Genomic DNA, 21,025 nt, shown 5'->3' with positions numbered 1-21,025 from the left:
TACCGAAATTGGCTTTTCCATGATGAGTGAGAGCAGGCAGATGTACTGCTATCACTCTGAGATTTATGTCTAATTTGTGCTCATGTTATTTGACATTCCGTAAAAGAGTAATGTGTTTAAAGTGGTTTTGGGTTTGTGTGGTTACTGGTTGCTTGGTGGATAAAAGACACCCTATGTGATTTTGGTCACTCTCTGAAGTTCCTGTTAGTCAATGACCTATACAAGGCAGATTTATTTTGCTGTGTATCAAAATGGCGAAGTGACAATAAATTCTTGCAAGAAACAAGCATTCAGTCATCCAATCAAGAAAATGTTTCAGTTGTGCTTCGGATGTAAAGTAGGAAAAGCAGAGGACCCTCATAGCTAAGTTGGTAAGGACAATGCGCTTTGCCCGGAAACACATGGATTCGAATCCCGTCTAGTAAATGACAAATCTTTATAATGAGAGTGGAAGGGTTGTTTCCTTCCAGAATCTTTTTGGATTTTTCATTCCTCAAACCAGGAAACCCGGCATCAGAACACAAGCGATTTTAAAGGCATAATACCCTCGCACCATACTTTAGTTTCTTCTGCCAAATGCTAAACAATAAAAATAACACTGATAAGGCGGACCTGGTCCTAGCATATGTAGCAGTTCTGCAATTAATTAATTTACGATTGTAGTTAAAGGATACACATTTATCAATGTTATATGAGTCCAAAGCGATATGAATGGGGGCTATAAATTAAGTGATGACTCAACGAACATTTCTGAATTTTCTGCAAAGTCTAAATATATAATAAAATATCAAAACTTCACATCAGCCAGAACACCGGACCAGAATGTTCTGCATCATGTTCTTGTGAATGAGATCTAGATTTTTGGCGCTAGTTAAGAGAAACACCTATTTTGATAACACAAGCATAGTTACATAATCTTTTGAGAGATGGTGATAGTCAAATGATCTTTCTGAAGCTTAACAAAACACAAGCTAAAATCTTCGGATGTTGAGAAACCAAGGTTGAAACATTCTCGAAGAAGGACTTGAATAAGGATCGTTTTTATGTTTGTGGTGGTAACGATATTAAGAGATTAATGGATATGTGATGGAATAAATATGATCCCAAGAAGTATCAAATATTTACTTAAGGGTTATGATTCTAAAAACACAGAAATTGAGGCATATAACAATCCTTCCATTCGAGTACGTGCATTACCCATATGAATCGTATGAGAATAGAATTTTGCATCTCAGATACATTGACTACGTCGAATGTATGTATCAATGCCGAGCAAAATGTTATAAATATAAATTGGACAGTCAAGCTAAAATATTATGAAGCTAAACTTATTAACTTAGCCGAACCTATTAACACGGAAGAAGAGTATTTTACATTCTTTCCTTGTAAATCCATTAAAAAAAATTTTTTTCTGATTCACATTAAACATATTTTGATGACAAATTTTGTTGAGGCTATAATAAGAATGATAATTACATTTGACATACGAAAGATATCCAGTTAACTTTTCTGTTAGATAATAAAGGATTGAGATAGAAAATTGGAGGAGGTTCAGTAATACATAAACACATGAATTGTAATTCATTTGATAGCATATTTATAAAGCTTTCTAAGCTGTTAATTTTAGGTGGAATTATAAAAGTGATTGTAGAGTACATTCTGCGTTCGGGATAATAAATCAATGATACATAACAAGTCCTTAAATATCCACGTTTTGCATTCACACGTTTGGATTTCTTCCTATCTTACTAGCTTGGATACCGCAGTGACAAACAATTCCAACCAATGGAGTAGCTACAAAAAGTCAAAACGACGTATAGGGAAATAAAACACTATGTTGATGTTTATTTAGCTGTAAGTATAGTTGTTAAAAACTAATTATTAATTAAGTAATAAAAATTAGTAAGTTAACATAAATAAAAGAATCGTCGAAAAATAAAATTGTGTCTCACGTGAAAAGTGCAGCCCGGGACGGACTCTTCTCTCCCCCCTCCCCCTCCCCATATCTTCTGCTTATTCTTCTTATGACTTTAGTAGGCTCTTGGGTGTCCATAACATTCCACTTACCCTTGGATTTCATAACCGGTATTTCAGGATATGGTGGTTAGCCCTGTACCTATAGTATATTTTCTATGTAAATTAAATTACGTGTGTTCTTTTGGCAACTTTGTCTGGTTTGCCGTCCAGTCAATTGAAAGATCAAGCCCTGATATGAATTCTTCCTCTCCTAGAAGGGATTCGAATCCAGGTCTTGGGCATTGTCGAAACCGACTGAGCTACTCAGGCTCATATAGGAGACATGCTATTTGCATTTCACTATATGAAATTCTTCTGGTTCCCATCTGCCATACGGCCGCGGGAGGGTAGCTATATGCTATCATTCTAGGGAGAGATGATTATGAGCAAGGTGGTTTCCCGTTGCCTTCCTTGCCTTAAGTATTTATGACTGTAACCTGTGTGTTCACGGGGCCGGTTTGCCTGCTTGCGGGATGAAAAACCCCAGATAAACTGGCGGAAAAAACCCTGCTGCCCACGCCCAAGACCGGCTAACTTGGCTATGGCTGAGGAAGATCCTTAAGCTCCTCACGTCGTGGACGGGAATCGAACCTAGGACACTCCTTCCCCAGGCATATGGTTGCGAAGCGCAAAGCCACTAGGCTAAAGAGCATTATTACTGAAAACAATAAGGAAGCAGTTGTTCAAATTCAAAATTTATCATATGTCACCTGTTTTTGCATGACACAATACATTACAATCTTTGTTTTGTGTTGGAGGGTAACGAGGCGACTACAAGACTGTTCTTAATATTTATTACCAGTCGAGTTATTAACATCCAAATCAGAAAAATCAAATTTCAGATTATTAATATAACATTTAAATTATTTAACAGGTTATTAATTTTTCTGTAGATTACTACGCATCAATGATTATGTTCGATTTTCCTGCTAAGAATTCTTTGCATTCTAACCATGGGATGTTGTTAGGAATATTTGTTACTTTTACTATTGCGGATGAGTTTATAAAGAAGATTCTGTCTGAAGGATTTATAAAAAGGTTTGTTCGACGTGCTTATAAACGCGATTCAATTTGATCACTATATAAAGACGATTCTATCTGAGGTGTGTATAAAGTTAGCCCTCCAAAATTTGGAAACATTCTTACTCCCCAATGAATTTATTTACAAATCTATAATATTGCAATAGCCGATGTAATTTCTGTATGTAAAACTTTGTTATAGTCTTTGTCTTTCTTCCGGTTTTGCTTATTTGTAGGATGAAACTCTGACTCTCCGTAAGGAAAATCTTACTGTTTTGGTATGTGGTTGACTAAATTCACGATCAGTTGTTAAGAAGATATAAGGTCATGATAACATTATAACTACATCTTAACTGCAAATGATAGTAGAAATAAATCCGTCCTTATAACTTAAGTCAGTTAGTATCAGTAAGTTCACCAAACAATGTTGAAGAGTCATCTCTCAGAATGAAAAATGATGTATTGTTCAAAACTTCTTAAAATAATTTAGTCATCTGACGTACCCAATATATCTGTTTTCTAAATATAATGTGGCGTTGAATTTTTATAACAATGTTATAATGTAGGAGTTTCATGGTTATCTTTCAGTCTTAAACGTAAATAAACTAGAGATGCAAATTAATTTTCCAGTTCAGTTCTGTATATCAGATGCTTATGTAACTTTTCGATTCGTCAATAATGAATGATTTAGGAGTGTATTAATTATGTACAAAGGTTAGTACTGAAATTTTATGAATACATTTGGCTTCCAAACTTGCTATTAGCGTGTAAAGCATGTTTATAATTTTGGACACAATAAAATTAAATATTAGAATTAAACAGGGACTAATTCTACTTCAAGATAGCCTACTCCACTTCAGAAATTCGAGGATATATATATAAACCTGTTTATAATTCTGTTTACCATGCTGTTTTCATTATTCTTTTCTCATTTCATAAGAGAATCCTTTCCGATAAAATTTATCAGATCCATTCTAATGTCATTTACTGTTTTCTGTTCTTCTTAGATAACCCATTAAATAGAAAAGACTTTATAAAGTCAATTTAGAAGGATCAATATTACGAACCCATTAGCATTATAAAAAGGTTTTAATATGACAGCATCTAAAAGGTGTTCGGACATAAAAGTATCATATTTTATCTTTAAACTTTAAGAAGATTATAAAATAGCTACTATTTCGCATTTTAAAGACTTCAAGGCACTTGAATTTTCTTAAAGAGACAAACTACATTTATTTGTCTTATTACTGACGTGTTTTTACAATCCATTAGCTTTTAAGAGAAAAGCTTTCGTCCGCCCACTTTCCAACTTGATTGTATATAGTTAACAACTGATCTAATATAACATTGTTAACTTTGGATCAATTAGGAGAACGTTGCAAGAGATGTTTCCTTGAACATCGGCCTTTTGCGGACATGAGCGCTACCTAACGTGGCGATAATTAAGTTCTACTTTCCCTACTTGCTTGTGGCCATTACATTATCACATTAATAGATCCCAGGGGATGTCTACACCCATCTCATTTACATCATAATCTCTGGTTTGCACTGAGGTAATTGGAAAGGAAGAAATGATTTATGGACACCAGCAGGCAGATGGAAGGTAATGTTCTTCATTATTCTCCCAGTAATTAAATGCTGACATCATTGCACGAACGAATAAATCCCATTAATCGATAATGCTGGGTTTCTGTATTTATAGTGCAAACATTCCTAACAAGACAATCCAAGAACACCGTATAGTAAGTTAGGTATAAAATTAAAAGAACTGTTTGCCAAATAAAGGTGGAAATTATCATATTTCTTACAATCATCCTCACTGTATTAAGTTATAAGGATGTAGCGGTGAAAGTATTTGTTTAAAATGTACATCTGATGGAGCGCACCCTTACTTTAGAATATTGATTGGGGAATAAATACTCGATCACAAATGACTACTTAATGAAAAATTCTACGTCTTGTTGCCAGTTTTTGTAATTTAGTTTAATAAGCTTATTATCAGAGTAAGAAAAAATATTACCATAGTTAAAGGAGCTTATTAGTAGAAGTAGAAAATTTAACGTGAGGATCACTAGGTATTCGTTCAAGGGAACTGTTATGGATGCTACAGTGGAACTGATCTGAGACTAGTAAGTGTGGAGCATTTTGAAGTAGTTGGTTCCGCAGTTGTAGTTTTATATGGCTTTAGATTAACTCGGAGATCACGGAAAGGAGTTATATGTCATTTGTATTAGTCCAGGAAATCTGGTAAGGAATTATATTGCGCGTGCTCAATATAGAGTTCTTTAACACATGTCAGTGCATTTGCAGAAATGGCATCCATTGTAATGGACCGTAGAAAAGCTAAAATTCGAAGTGTCGATAGCGGAAAGAAGAATGTCAGTCCTAATTCCATTTTACTCATGCATGTTCCTTTAGTTATGCGTATTCTCTTAGGAGTTGAAGGTTCCCTGTTTCTCCCTTCTCTTTCAATGACTAACTTTCTAAGAAATCCTCATCAGCAAGCAGTAACTTCTCTGCAAGTTACTGGTTGCTGAATTGATAGAAATCAATCAGAATGACAGCTTCGACCTCTGTAACAAGATCAATATAGAGCATCATCTTACAGAGACAAAACTTAAGTAGTCCAAACTTTCTTCTTAAAAAAGACTATAGAGTGATAGCAGAAATTCCGCTCATGTTTTATCATTTCTTTTCGATATTTAAATTAATAAAGCTCATTTAATAAAGTTTATTGATATTTCTTGATTAATACTAGCTTGTCAATATATAATGATTTATACACCATAAGTAAAAACAAAAGTTTTGATTATACTACACTATTTCAGTGAAGTAAAACTATTTCAGTTAAGACTATTTCCTTCCTCCCTGTATCTCCCTCACTTCTCGTAATTTTCCGAAATTTAAGTCGATATTTAGAAAATACAAGTCAGTTTCTAAATTATATGCACAAATTTTCTTATACACGCTGATCACTTATGGCTGATGGGAAATGTAATTAGCTTCTGTAATTTTGTGAAAAGCTGTTGAATGCAGTTTAGTAGTAGATAATATTTGCCTTGTGTTAGCCTTGTTGTTTATGGTCCAAGAAATGTGTATAATGTTTGTTGTATGGTGCAGATCTCGTTTTCTATTATAAAAGAGAAATTTCTGGAGAAATATCGAAATAAAACATTTGTGCTAATTTCTTTAATAATTATAATTTATAACCGGGATGAGAGTTTAAATATAAAAGGGATAAATATTTTAAACTAAATCTGCCAAAGTATTTGGAAATGTCTATAGCTTTTCTCACTAAATGGTTCGAAATATTTGGTTGCCCTTTACACTCAGATTAAAATAAAGAAAAAAATTTATTTTCTTTTATTCAATATTTAATTTTGATCATTTTCCTAAAACAAAATGCATCTATATTTTGGCAGAGATTGAAGTACACTGTAGCTTGTTTGCAAAGACGTACAAAGATCAAGTCCGTTAGAAGTGAACTAACCTGTTATATTAGCTCAGTATTTTCACTGGGTTCTTACGTTTGCTCTTTAAGAATAAATATTTCAGATTAAATAGCAGATATGTAATGAAAATCGTGATAATAGTTTATGATTTTTCTTTTTACCCTTCCATTTCCCTAATTATTTGCAAACGAAATAGGTAGCAGCAACTCGTTTCAGTTATCCATGATTGAAATAAATAAAATTTCTTCCCTTTAAGATCAATTCTGCACACATTTTGACAACAAAGAAAATGAGGAATGAGTTAAAATGCATTTTTCAAATGACACTTGTAATACAAAAACTCATGACGAAGACAATTCTGTCAATTAGTAGCGTGCGTGATCTTCGTTCGGACGAAAGCCGTCATTGGTAAAGTATGGGAGGTTGTGCTGCTAGTTAATATATCATTGTATAATATGGCGCCATTGAGAATATGAAAACTTCGCAGCAGCACACACTTATGTAGTTTACAGAGAGAGAGAGAGAGAGAGAGAGAGAGAGAGAGAGAGAGCGGGGGAGGCAGAGGGAGAGAGAGAGTCCAAATAATGTGCTCGGCTGACTGCAAGAATCCTCAACCTGGTTTGAGCAATGCCATGTCTATAACCCAGTACATACATAATACAGTACAAGAAAAGTACCAACCACCCTAGGTTGCCGTCTTATTCAAATTAGGATAGTCTAAGAATTTTTTTCTAAATATCGAATATAGATATACCTGAACATTTTTTAAAAAAGAATAATCTAAAGGATAAAACTAGAATGTATGATTAAATATATTTGGCATCAATCCACTACTATTCCGACATTTATCAATGTATGTAGACACCCTCTGACTTTATGCTAGAAAGAGTGGCTCTGTCTATAAATTTTTAGAAAGTTTCTCCCGTTACAGAGGTCAAACAAAAAAGGGTTGGGAACCAATTACCTTGATAATGCAGGTTTTTGTTGACGAAGCGTCCTTATGTAAATATTTAATTTAATTAGTAAAGTATTTATTTTCATTCCATTTTATGTAGTAGTTTATTGAGAAATCTTCAGCATGATGTAATATGGCAATTCCTAAAATAATGAAATTCTCATTTACACGGATACAAATTGGTCACTTTAGGAAATGTGTCCTTGTATGCGATATGTGCTTTTATTTCTCTTTTCCTCTTTTCTTCGATTCAACCAGTTTAGCAGCTACTACAAATGACCTTTTTAATTTAATTATTTGAAGACATTTGCAATAACTTTATTCTGGCGTAGTTTTCAAATACATGAATGAATTAAAATTCCATGAGTAGGTGCATATTAAGGAATATTTTAGCAGTATCGGTAGTCTTTGCTTTCTGTCTGTCTACTTACTCCAAACCCACTACTAATGGCGATGTGGATGCCTTTCGTGGAGACACATCTGGCACAGTTTCATGTTTGAAGTGCAACGCCATTTGAACTTCCTGGCGCCACTTCTATATCAACCATCAACCTATTACGATTTTATAATGATAAAAATAATCTTTTTAGAACTGATTTTAAAATAAATATAAATTAATTTATCTTTAAACGATTCTCCAACTAAACTGACAAAATGGTCTGAAAAAATTAATAATCTCTTCAGAAATAATTTACGCACACCTGCCATTATTTTATATATTAAACAAATAAACCATCGCTTGATTTTACGTTTGCTGAACTGGATGAAAAGATGGCAGCTCGGTTGTTAGCGTTTCGTGTATTATTGATGGTGAATTGGAATTTGATTGATATATTTTTAGCAATTTATGCTTTCTTGTAGAGTATTATGTTCATATTGATCAAGCGTTTTGATTACGAAACTTTTTGTAAGTTGCAGGTGAGTAAATATTTTAATTTCAATTTTTAGTTTTCCATCGGAAACCATCTTCTAAGCCTAATCACAGGGCATACTAAACTATATATATCGTACTGCTGGAAAACACCGGATTTTGTCTGGTGTTTTGCCATTTTGTTCAGATTTGCTATAGCAAAACCTCTGAGCGAGACCATTTTCGAGGAGGTTTTATTATGAATTCCTCAGATTAGGAAAACTTCTGACTGATAGTTGACCGGAAAAAGTTAAGCTTTTTTGACTCATTCCCACCCTTTGCAGTCACAGAAGATAACTCGGACGATAGAAGTGAGGAACTCATTACTCAGTTGCAGTCTCCGCCAGACTTTGAAGACGTACATGTGAGCAAAAAGAACAAAACCACTGACACAAAACCTCCCATTGATTTTGGTATGGAAGAGGATACTCCCAGTTCCAATCCCTCGACCGCCATGAAAGAGAGGGTTCCATCGATAGCCCTCCGGGAAAAGAAAAGATGGACACAACTAAGGTCCACCATGATAAACTCACAGATACAGTTTCTCTCTGCCAAGAACACGGATGATGGTATAAAAATTCATCCAGCTACTGTCTCAGACTACAGGAAACTAGCCAAAGTGTTAGACTGTAGCAATATTCAATACCACACCTTTTCTCTTAGTTCGGAGAAACATCTGAAGGTAGTACTTCGGGGTGTCACGGAGGATATAACTACAGATGAAATTGAGGCTGACCTCCACCACCAGGAACTGCCACCTATTAAGATCAGCAGAATGACTAGACCGGACAAATCCCCTATGGCTCTGGTCTTAGTGGAAATCCACGAAGCCTATAAGAACATCTATGATTTAACATCAGTCTGTGGACTCCGAATCATCCTAGAGCCACTCCGTAAAAGGGCATCTACTAGTCAATGTCATAGATGCCAGAAATTTGGCCATGCTCAAAGACTCTGTAAGGCAGAGTACAAATGCCTGAAATGTGCTAAGAACCACCCCACTACCACCTGCATAAAGCCGAAAACTACCTCTACTAAATGTGCCAATTGTGGTGGCCCTCATCCAGCTAACTGTAAGGGATGTACTCAGCACCCAGAGACGAAGCTGTCTCCATCTCCACCAAGAGATGGAGACAGCTAAACCGCCCTCTTCCTATAGTAAAAGAACACCTGAGGCCGCCGCTCCACAATCTAAGATTCGGCAGCAACAGTCAGCGACCTTCAAAGACAGTGGAAGCCAAAGGCAAACAATAAGTTATGCTGATGTGGCCCGCACAAAAAAAACCATCATCATCAGAACATAATCAGACAACAGCACCTACTAATCTAACAGCTGTTATTACGGCCTCTCTAGCTAACATGCTGCAAGATTTCAGCCTATCTAACCCTTTACCAACTTCCACTAAAAGATTCCTACGTGAAACACAGGCCATCCTCACAGAATAAAAACAAACTCATTCCAGCCTCCCTTCAGATCATTGCATGGAATGCAAACGGCCTAAGGAACAAAATTCTGGCTACAAGATTTCACCTACAGATACCAGCCAGATATTGTACTGATCAGTGAAACACATCTTAGACCCTCAGACAGCCCCAAAATACAGGGTTATCTCATGTACAGAAATGATAGATCAAATTACAGAGGTAGTGGCACTGCAATCTTCATTAAAAATTATATTAAGCACCACTCTGTGAACAACCCACTAACCTTGAAATTAATTACAGGCGTGGAAGTTTTCACCAGCTGCGCCGGCAAATTGAAAATCTACTCAGATTACAATCCACCCTTAAAAATTCTACTACACACTGATCTAAATGCCATTTTAGGATTTAGGGTACCCACCTTATTGCTGGGGATTTAAACTCCAAACATCCATCTTGGAATTGTAGAACCACCAAAAAGAACGGCTGCATCCTTTCCAACTACATATGATCAACTCATATGTGGTGTGGCTTGACCTACTGAGCCAACTCATCTCAGTACGTCTGGCACTGCTGACATCCTGGATATAGCTATCCTGCAAGACATTAAACTACAGTACAGCCTTAAATCACTAAACGAGCTGTCATCGGATCACAACTCCCTCTCACTCGTGCATATCATGGAACAAATTAGACCTGTTCCTCACATATGCTCAGAAGATGTGGAATCTGCAGTTGCTAGCCTCACCGAACAAATTAAGTCCGCTACAACGGTTGCCACCTTCTACAAAACTGTCCCCAAGCCTGGTCGTTTGCCGAGGATATTATGGACCTGATCAGAGAGAAGAACAGAGCTGGGAAGAGATTTCGTAACACTCGCGCACCTCAGGACCAAAGAGTCCTTAATAGATTGAACGGGGCAGTGAGAGATGCACTTAAAACTCATAGAAACCAAGTTTGGGATGAAACGTTAGCCTCTATCTCACCTATTGTCACTCTATCTGGGGATTACTGAGAAGTATCAGAAATAAAAACAGATCCCCCCCATAATCTCTAACCAGAGCCTAGTTCACACAGATGCAGACAAGGCAGAGGCCATAGTAAAGAATCTAGAGGAGCAGTGCAAACCTTCACAGGGCAACTTAGATTTCAATCACTTATATAAAATCCACAGACAACTCAGACACTTATTAATACTCCCAGATACCAATGCGGACCATATGGCACCCACATCGCCTGCTGAAATATATGATATTATTAAAAAAATAAAGAACAATAAAGCTCCTGGACGAGACGGTATCTCAAATAGGGTGATCAAACTACTACCCCGTAAAGCTGTAGTGCACTTGACTATAATCATTAATGCCATCTTAAGGTTTCACTATTTTCTTTCCATTTGGAAACAGGCTGACGTAATCCCAATTCATAAATCAGGCAAGGACCCGCACCTCCCCACAGTTATCGTCCAATCAGTCTCATCTCCAATCTGGGTAAAGTTGCAGAGAAGTCATCCTCTCTCGACTTCAAGCCTCTGTAAACGAATTAGACATCATTCCTAAAGAGCATTTCGGTTTCGGCAACACCATAGTACCACCTTACAAATCCATCGAATTGTGGAATACATCACCACCAGCTTTAACTGATACCAGTGCACAGGAGCTGTTTTTCTAGATCTATCCAAAGCATTTGACAAAATATGGCATTTCGGACTGTTGAACAAACTCATCTCGGCCGGTATCTCTCTGAAAATGGTACATTTAATCAGATCATATCTTCAAAACAGAACCATGCAAGTTAGAATCAACGGTACTACCTCATCTCAGCGCCATATCTTGGCCATAGTACCACAGGGATCCCTACTGGCTCCATTGCTGCTCTCTATATACATGCCAGATATCCCGCACAACACAATGTCATCCCATCCATCATGGCCTTATATGCCGATGGCACCGCATTGTTAGCCAGATCTCTTCGACCCCACCTCATTACCAAAAAGCTTCAGGAAAACTTTCTAAAGTTGGAGGGTTGGTTCTCCAAATGGAGATTGGAAGTCAACCCCCCAAAAAGCTCAGCCGTTCTCTTCACGAAAAGGCCATTGCCTCCTGCAGAAGACATATTGCTGTTCAATACTAAAATTGCCTGGCAGACAGAAACAAAATACCTGGGTGTAATGCTCGACAAAAAGCTAACTTTCAACCAAACTTTGAGCACATAAAGTTTATGTGCTCAAAGGCATCTAAAGCCATTGCTCAGATTTATCCGCTAATTAATAGAAATAGCGGATAAATATCAGCAACAGAATCAAATTGCAGCTATACCAGATAACGATTCGTCCTATAATCACCTATGCCTCCTGGAGCTATTCCTCTAATACTCCATCTGCTAACATTATCAAAATACAACGAATACAGAACAAGTGTTTGAGGATGATTCTGAATGTCCCATGGTATGTCAGAAACAATCAACTTCATCGGGACACAAATATTCCTTACATCTTCTCTTTCCAACAATCTGTAGCAGCTAAGTTCTTCCTAAAGACGTCCATTCATCCCAACGATCTTGTTTAGCAAGCTGTAGCTCATGAGGCAAAAGATATGTTCAAATATAACAGACCTAAAGTCATTTTAACTTCCTGTAGCGACGCATAATCATAATGCCCCATCCAGGGCGAGCAAACTGTTCATAAATTCTACCTTCACTGTAACCACAACAGATAGCAGGGAATTTGAAAAGCATCTTGCTTCACCCCTAAAGACATAAATGTAAATTGTCAATTGTTTGCTGAACAGCACTCAGCCGTAATCAATATCAATTTTTCTTATGAAACATTTTGAGAAAGGAATAATAATTTAGCCCTAAAAATACGTTAATATAATTACTATTAAAGAAATAGATTTACTCCACGCACATCAAGAATAAAATAAATAAAAACTCTGGTTCATGTGTGTGTGTCTGTGTGTGTGTGTGTGTGTGTGTGTGTGTGTGTGTGTGTGTGTGTGTGTGTGTGTGTGTGTGTGTGTGTGTGTGTGTGTGTGTGTGTGTGTGTGTGTGTGTGTGTGTGTGTGTGTGTGTGTGTGTGTGTGTGAGAGAGAGAGGACGGTCGATCTTTCAGCAGTATTACCAGTGAGAGACGTCCCCGTGTAATACCTTAGAAATGAGTTAAATTACTAAACCGTCTGAAAGAATTTAATGGACTTATGTTTAAGAAAGAAAACGAAAAACAGTAAGAGAAAGATCAATGACTTATTACAAAGAGGGCAACTCTTTTTTTGTTTCGCTTTTTAGGCTTTCGATAGCAGATAGATCTTCTTCCTATTGGACTTCACATAAGGCAAACTGCTCGGTTCAATATTTCCAAATCCAAGTGAATTCGGTCTTCTCTAATGCTCCCGTATACACAAGGGACGTTTATCCTTCTTTTGAAGGCCAAGTGGTGTACAGGTTCAGTTTTCTCTGATCTCCGGTATCGTAATCAATTAAATTGCTCCTCTTTCTTCTCGATATTTTAAAAACCTCTAAAGTGAACTGATGTTATCTTTCGTCGTCTTTTGTTTTTCAGCCGGTCTCTGGGTATCTATCTAAATTCCACATCGATTCCTTTGATTCTAATGCTCTTTGTTCGTCGACGCTCCATCTTACTCTCTTTCTATTGTTCATGACTGAAAATTCCATCTACAGAGGAGAAACTGCATGACGGTGATAAATGAGAGGCAGTATATCTGAATAAAATTTCGGTACTTCATTTTTCGCTTTGTAATTCAAAGTTAAAATGCATCTTAGGAAAAGTAAATACTGCGGTGGAAAAGATGATTACATTGGATTCAGGAGTAAATTAAGAATGTTTACATAACCTCGTCGTTGAGCACAAGAATTTTTCTATTCTACTATGCAATATTTTGTTTAATATTGTAAGCTGTTTATCTCCTGGTGTAGGTTAAGAAAAGAAATTATTTCATGTCATATTTCTTCGTTACTTTCGAGTGTTACATGTTATATAAAAACGTTATGAAAATAATATTACAATTAAAACGTCGCAAAGGGGATTGTTCTGAATATGAAATACGTATTGTCGTAAATAATTCATTGTTAAGACACGGAGTAAGATCGGTTCCATTTCAGAAATTACAAATTGAATTTTATTACAACTTTGTTTGTGCAGATGGGTTAGTCGAGTTTACTGCTACAATTTTGAGAAAAACCAACCATCATAACATTCGAATATGTAATTGCTACTGTTGGACAAAAACACGAATGAATTCCGGCAGGATATAAGCAAACTAATCACTTTGACCTGAAGATTATGATTTCTTCTTTAAGGAATTTCTTCTTTAAGGTAAGACCATTAATCAGACTGTCCATAGACCCATATTGCAACTTCCTTAACATGCAGTTCTGAAATAATTCAGAAGTGGTCATCCAGCTCTAGGTTTTAGCATCACGACAATGCGATATTTCAAGTGATTTTGAGGATGCAGGAATTCCATTACGAACCTGAAGATGATATTAAGAACATTTTCGGGTAAGTACCATATTTGTCTCGCTGGGGTATTTTTTTTTTATTTCCCGGTCATAAAATCTCCATTAAGATGAAAACCAATATAACAATCCTAAACAGGTCTATCTGAGCTGCATCCAACAAAGGGAGATCTCTGAGTCTTTGCATACAATCCTGAGATCAAATTCGGAATGAAAGAACTAAGGTAATTTGTAGATGTCGTAGTCATTTTCTACAAAAAAAAAATGAATATTTCACGGATTAATGCAGATTTTTTCCGTATATGACTACGAAGAAATTAAAACCAAATTGTATATTATAAGGTACAGAATAATATAACTTAAAATACTGTCCTTTCATCTAAGGCTTAGTATAATGGGATGTTATACTTCAAGGTATTATGAGGTGTTACAACACCCCAGTACCTTTCCTTTTTTTATGTAACTCTCACTTACAAAAGATTGTAAACCTAGAATATATTAGAATCATGAGTGGGCTATAAAAATTTTTGCTCATTTTTAGTAATTTTATATCTATTGCATATTTTATTTATTTTTATGCAAACATCACATTTAAGATGATATACTGGGACATAAGGCCTTCCTTAGACATCCATACGCTCTCATCTGATCCTTATCATAGACTTCATACAATCCTCTAGAGCAGGACCTTAATCCCAAGGTCCTGCTCTAGAGACCAAATATGAAACTTTTCAAGCCACTTCAGGGCTCAAATAAGCAGAGTGGTGATGTTACAAAAGGCAATGATATTTATCTTTCACATAAAGAGAATCACAAATATTGATGCAAATGGCGGGAAACTACAGCATGTTAGTTGGAGAGCGAATACGATAAGAAATCGGCCAACCAAGCATTAGTTCTGAGTTACATTGATATTCTGATTTTTGCATTCTGCGTTACACATTTGCATTTGTTCTGTGTTACATTAATATTCTGCTTTTTTTTCATTCCTTTTTAATAGCAGATTTTTAACAAATGCAATGCCCCTCAGAATTGTCAATCTATAAGATTACATTACTCTCCTGTTTTTCTTCTTCTTCTAAATATTGGAAGTGAAAATATTAATTAAGCTGATCTTCCGTAACCCAGATGCTTCTCATCCATCTGCTAATATCTTCATAGCGGTGACCTATTACGATAAGTCATGAACTGCCTTAGAACTGTCGATCACTACTGATGGTAACCCAGGACAGAAAGATAAAGAAAGAGAGAAATCCATATTGCATGTTAAAACCTACGGCAGTTTGTTTGTACGAAGATTTGCATTAATCATTCAGTTTTCTATGTCTTGTTGAGAAATTATCCTCCAATGTATTCACTCTGAGCTCATTTACAGAAAGCCGACTTCAAAAGGAAATTAAAGGGGAACTCTTCATTTTCCTACAATGCATTAAGTCTCAATTCCTTACATCATTATCATTGCAGCGCGTAAGTCGTATGGTATATTAGTGCATCAAATGTGTTGGATTAAATCCGAAAATCAACTTATAAGCACACCAAAATTAATCTAACTTAAAACAGCCAAAGCGAACTAAATTTGTATTTAGAATACAAAACCGTTTAATATATTTCAACATGTCAAAGCCAATGCATTATACTAAAATGAGCAACGAGATACGTATGAAGGAACACACACACACACACACATATAAGGATGTCTAAGAGAGAGGATATATATATATATATATATCCTCTCTCTCTCTCTCTCTCTCTCTCTCACACACATATAAACTAGTACGGAAACCTTGGTAATCGGATCAGTAACAGTGAAATCAATCAGGGAGTATACAAAATATAGAGGGGATGCTGCTTTACGTGAAGGTGGGCACAGCCTCAGGTTCTAAGGAAAGGAACACTAACCAAACATCTAACCATGGCACTCAAGCGATGTAGACCACGCTTCTATAACGAACATCGTGCCTAGTGTGCATCAAATGTTTGAAGTCCATGATAAGTACCAGATGAGAGTTTGTGGGTGTCTAAAGAAGGCCTTATGTCCCAGTATCATCTTAAATGTGATGCTTGGTGGGGAGATGCAATGGACATTTTTGATTTTCTTTAACACTCCTTTAATATTTCATACTGCTACATTCATGGATTCTCTCTCTCTCTCTCTCACACACACACACAAAACACGTGCGCGCGTGCGCATTTAATGAATAAGTTGACAAGAAATTTACTTACGTTTAACAAATCTCTGAAAGTCTGCTATTCTTTTCACTATATACCATGTTTGGTTAATGATATTCATAATTTTTTCGCTTGTTTAATTTTCATATAAAAATGAGTTCTCATTCCACCAATTCAGTTAGAGAGGATGTGGAATGTGTATGTTTCTCTGTCATAATTACATCAAGGAATATCGCCATTCTTCACTTACATTTTTCATTTACCTAATATGTATAAATCCCACATCCAATTGTTTTTCACCAAGGATATCTGTACTTTTAGTCTGATTTTTATATCAAACCTGCGTAATGAAAAATTACACACCTTATTAGCATATTAGTGTTGCTGTGGTGTGTGTGTGTGTGTGTGTGTGCGTGCGTGCGTGCGTGCGTGCGTGTGTGTGTGTGTGTGTGTGTGTGTGTGTGTGTGTGTGTGTGTGTGTGTGTGTGTGTGTGTGTGTGTGTGTGTGTGTGTGTGTGTGTGTGTGTGTGTGTGTGTGTGTGTGTGTGTGTGTGTGTGTGTGTGTGTGTGTGTGTGTGAGCAAATGATGACAGAGACAGAATGGGTATCACGAACAGTTGAAGGTTTTAGTAAAATGCAGGCTGATAGGCTCTTCCCAAGGCCAGTGAAAGAGGATAAAGAGAAGTTAATTCGATAGGTTTCGAACTACTCGTATTCTTACGGTAACTTTGATCAATGGACAACAACAACAATCTACATATCCGGACGAGGAAACAGACGAAAATATTACAGTCCGTGACTTTGAAATTCATTATCTGATACATTGAAAGTCACAAATTAAAATCTCGCGAATTTAACGAGAAAGCAATGCTTTATGTGCTTACAGACAGTATTTTACACGCTGTTTATTCAAATAATTACAGCTACAATTTCTCCCTATATATTTTGCAAGGAGTCAATCAGATGAATCTTAATCAATCTTGGTATAATTGCACATGTATGGATAATTGATTCTATTGGAAATATGAAAGCAAACTTCTATCTTAATTAAAATCCCAAACGCTTCATAGAGATAAGTGCGAAAACAACAGATGTGGTTAAACAGGTAAATAAATGTTAATAAACTAAGTTAAGAAAAAAAGGAGCAAATATCTGAATTCTAATAGAGTTTAACTAAATGATTTCTGATAATTTTGAAAAATAGTTTTCATTTTTTGTGTATTTATCAACATTCCATGTAGTTCTTATCGCAATTTGTGAAATTACAAGTATTGAAAAGAGTATAAATTTCGTTGTTCATGATTTAACGTAGTTAACATCATGAAATTAAATTCTGCGGTAGTAATGTTCCATTCTTTGTAATCATTTGGACGTCATTAAAGCTGTAAATGAATAATACACAGTTAAACAGTAAGTGACTTATTCAGACCAGACTAGAAAGGCGGCACAGTTTAAAGAAAACAGGCGGGTGCATTACTATTATTATAACATTTGATGACGACCACTGAAGAGGAAATTTGGATATTTGGAGATAAAGAACTTAAAATGAATAAATTTAAAATGTAAATTTTTGATTTAAAATTTTTCTTTTTGCAAACTAGTGCTACATAGATAAGTTGGTTTGACAATGTTATATTACGATTTTTGTTGATTGGCTCTTGAAGCTACTTTGATCAATTATGCATGAGGAAGCCTCATAAATATATTTTGGTTGGATATGAAAACCTCAGTATGCCTTCGGTTGTCACTTAGAAAACTTCCAAGATTTGTGAACTACCATAATGTTCATTCGTCACATCTTCAAGTAGTAACCTCAAAGTTATGCCAGTATTTCTTCTTCAGTTGCAGTGTAAAGTTTTCTTGTTGTTTATCAAGAAGAAAATTTATGGAAAACTCCCTGTGCATGAGGTATTCGATCTAGATGTCGATACATGGGTATCTGTGTTAAAATTAAGTTATCGGCGAAGCAGTCGGAGCGAACGAAGCCAGTTCACGTCACCGCTTCGAGAATCGAATGGAAATATTCTAGGTTGCCTTCATACATGAGCGAATAAACACAAGAAATCGAATTAAATGCGACGCTTCGGCGTTCATTTGGTGACACTCGACGTTCAAATCGAATTCTTCTCTTCTGTTTTATATGTAAGAAAATGTCAATATAGTCTCTTCTCTGGCACTGTCAACTACCAACTCCTTTGTTTCGATTTACGACTGCCATTTAATCATCTATCCTGTTCGCAACACTTTTGATATCTTTGTGACACAGATTTTTTGAGATTTAATGGGCATCCTCTTTAATATATCTATAGAATATTGATATCTCAGAAAAAAATATTTCACTTTCAAACGAGATACTCGATCGAGACTAATACCAACGCATGCATTAAAACTGCATTGAAAAATATCAAGAACATGCTATTTTACAAATAGGCAGGCTATTGTTTATAAATGTTATAAATTAGAACAATATGACATTTTACAAATTACATAAATTACCTAATTACGATAAAATGCAAAGAAATTCCCATAATAAATGCTTTAAAATATGTCTAATATTCACATATATAGAAACCAATCAACTTAACAAGTGTACAGGTGTACAGGAAACGACACAACAAAAAATATTGTGAAAGGTATAACTTCTGACATTGAGCGGTGACAAATTAACTAATTAAATTCATTTTAATTATATTTCTTAATTTTTTTTAAATATGAATCAAATTCCGGTAGTTGACTGAGACAATAGATACTCCGCTCTCCAACAAATAGGATATCAGTTCAAACCCTACACTGCTAAAAAGGATACTTGGAAATTATTTAAGTGCAGGTAAATTTCGGTCCCCAGAGTAAGAGTCCATTGATTATTGGATAACCGCATCAAATAATTCCATATTTGATCTTAGCGGTTTCTTTAATGTTTAGCTTGTTCATAGCATTAACTGTGATAGATGACATTAAAGGTTAAGTGACATCTACTTAAAAAAATGTTTTTGAAGAACGGATCCGGTCTTGTTCTAACAACATCGTAAAATGTTGCAGTTAAGATTATATATTTCCTGATCGGAACATTGCAAAAACATTATGTCTGAAAATTTCAATGTAAATTATTCATGAGAACTTACATATAAAAAATATTATATTTTTATGACTTAAATAATAAGTGTCAGTCTGAGTACATACAAGTAATTTTTTTTGAAAAATGTAATACAAACCAACCAGATGAAATCTTTATTTGACATTAAGTAGTTTATCTGGATACATTGTGATATTTTCTTTTGTTTTAGATGAATAACTTCTTAACAAGAATAGTAACGTCTAATAAATTATTATTATTATTATTATTATTATTATTATTATTATTATTATTATTTCGTGACGCCTCCAAGGAATCCAAAGGCTCATCGAGGAAGAGCACCTACTCCACAACTCTTTGTCTCCATCATCTACACCAATGCCATCTACTGCTCCCCACCACTAGTATTTTTTGTCTGTAAATTGCGTGTGTCCTAAAGGCCGATTTGTCTGCATGATGAAACACCCAAGTTTCCGAGAGAAAAATCCTGCTACCTTCGTATGAGATCGGCTAACTCACCTTTAATTGAAAATTCTAATTTAAAGATTCCTTCCGGCATGGAGAATATCGAAGTTAAGCTTTTTCCAATCGAAGGGCGCAACTAATCCAGACTAGACTCGTATAACGTTTCTCTCTCTCTCTCCAAACTCACTTGGGTCACTCTTCTTTGTATACGATACAAGTTTCGTATACAAAGATTTCTTTCCACATATGATTCATCGTATTGATATCGAATTCTATATATATATATATATATATATATATATATATATATATATATATATATATATATATATATATATATATATATATATATATATATAAATTTGAATGCAGCTACTCCTTATAGACATTGAGTTATCAAATAATTTTCCTTCTGACCAGAAAACGGCATCATTGAGAAAATAAATTCTCTTAAAATGCATCAGTATTAAATGAGGAAAACTTCGAAATGGAATCATTCGAAAGGTCAAATTACTAGAGAGGTGTGAGTATAATTTATGATGGGAACGTAGAGACATTATGATTTTATTTTCTAACCGTAAAGAATATAGCGGGTAATGGATGCGATCCTCAAGCACTGACACATTCTCTCCGAAAAGACAATTTTAAGCCCGAAATTTCGGTTCAGTCATTATAAGCCTTTTAGAACGTTAGTAGCAACCATTATATAACCAAGTTATTTCAGCAATTGCACCAAACTGCGGGTGTCTGCAAATGCTTTCATTACCTATACAACTTTTAAAGTACTTGGCGTTCTTCTTGTAATCTCTTCCAAAATAGGAACACATAAAATGGTAATTTAGATATGAAAACACCGTCTACCAAACAGTAAGACATATCTATTTAGCGCTCACATAACGAGCATTTGGGCAGACAAAATACACAAGAATATTGCTCGGCCTTGCATTTTAAGTCGCATGACTGCCTTGGTGATTAATGAGCTCACAGTGAACGTACAGCAAGTACAGAGAGACTTTCTGGGGTAATTGAAATTCGCTGTTTGCACTTCCTTACTTAAAGAACTAAGA

Source organism: Typopeltis vanoorti, chromosome 16 (genome assembly GCF_054136105.1).
Source record: "Typopeltis vanoorti isolate ZY-2024b chromosome 16, IOZ_Tvanoo_1.0, whole genome shotgun sequence".
Classification (NCBI taxonomy): domain Eukaryota; kingdom Metazoa; phylum Arthropoda; class Arachnida; order Uropygi; family Thelyphonidae; genus Typopeltis; species Typopeltis vanoorti.
The sequence above is the reverse complement of the archived record's forward strand: the minus strand, read 5'-3'. Positions refer to the sequence as shown.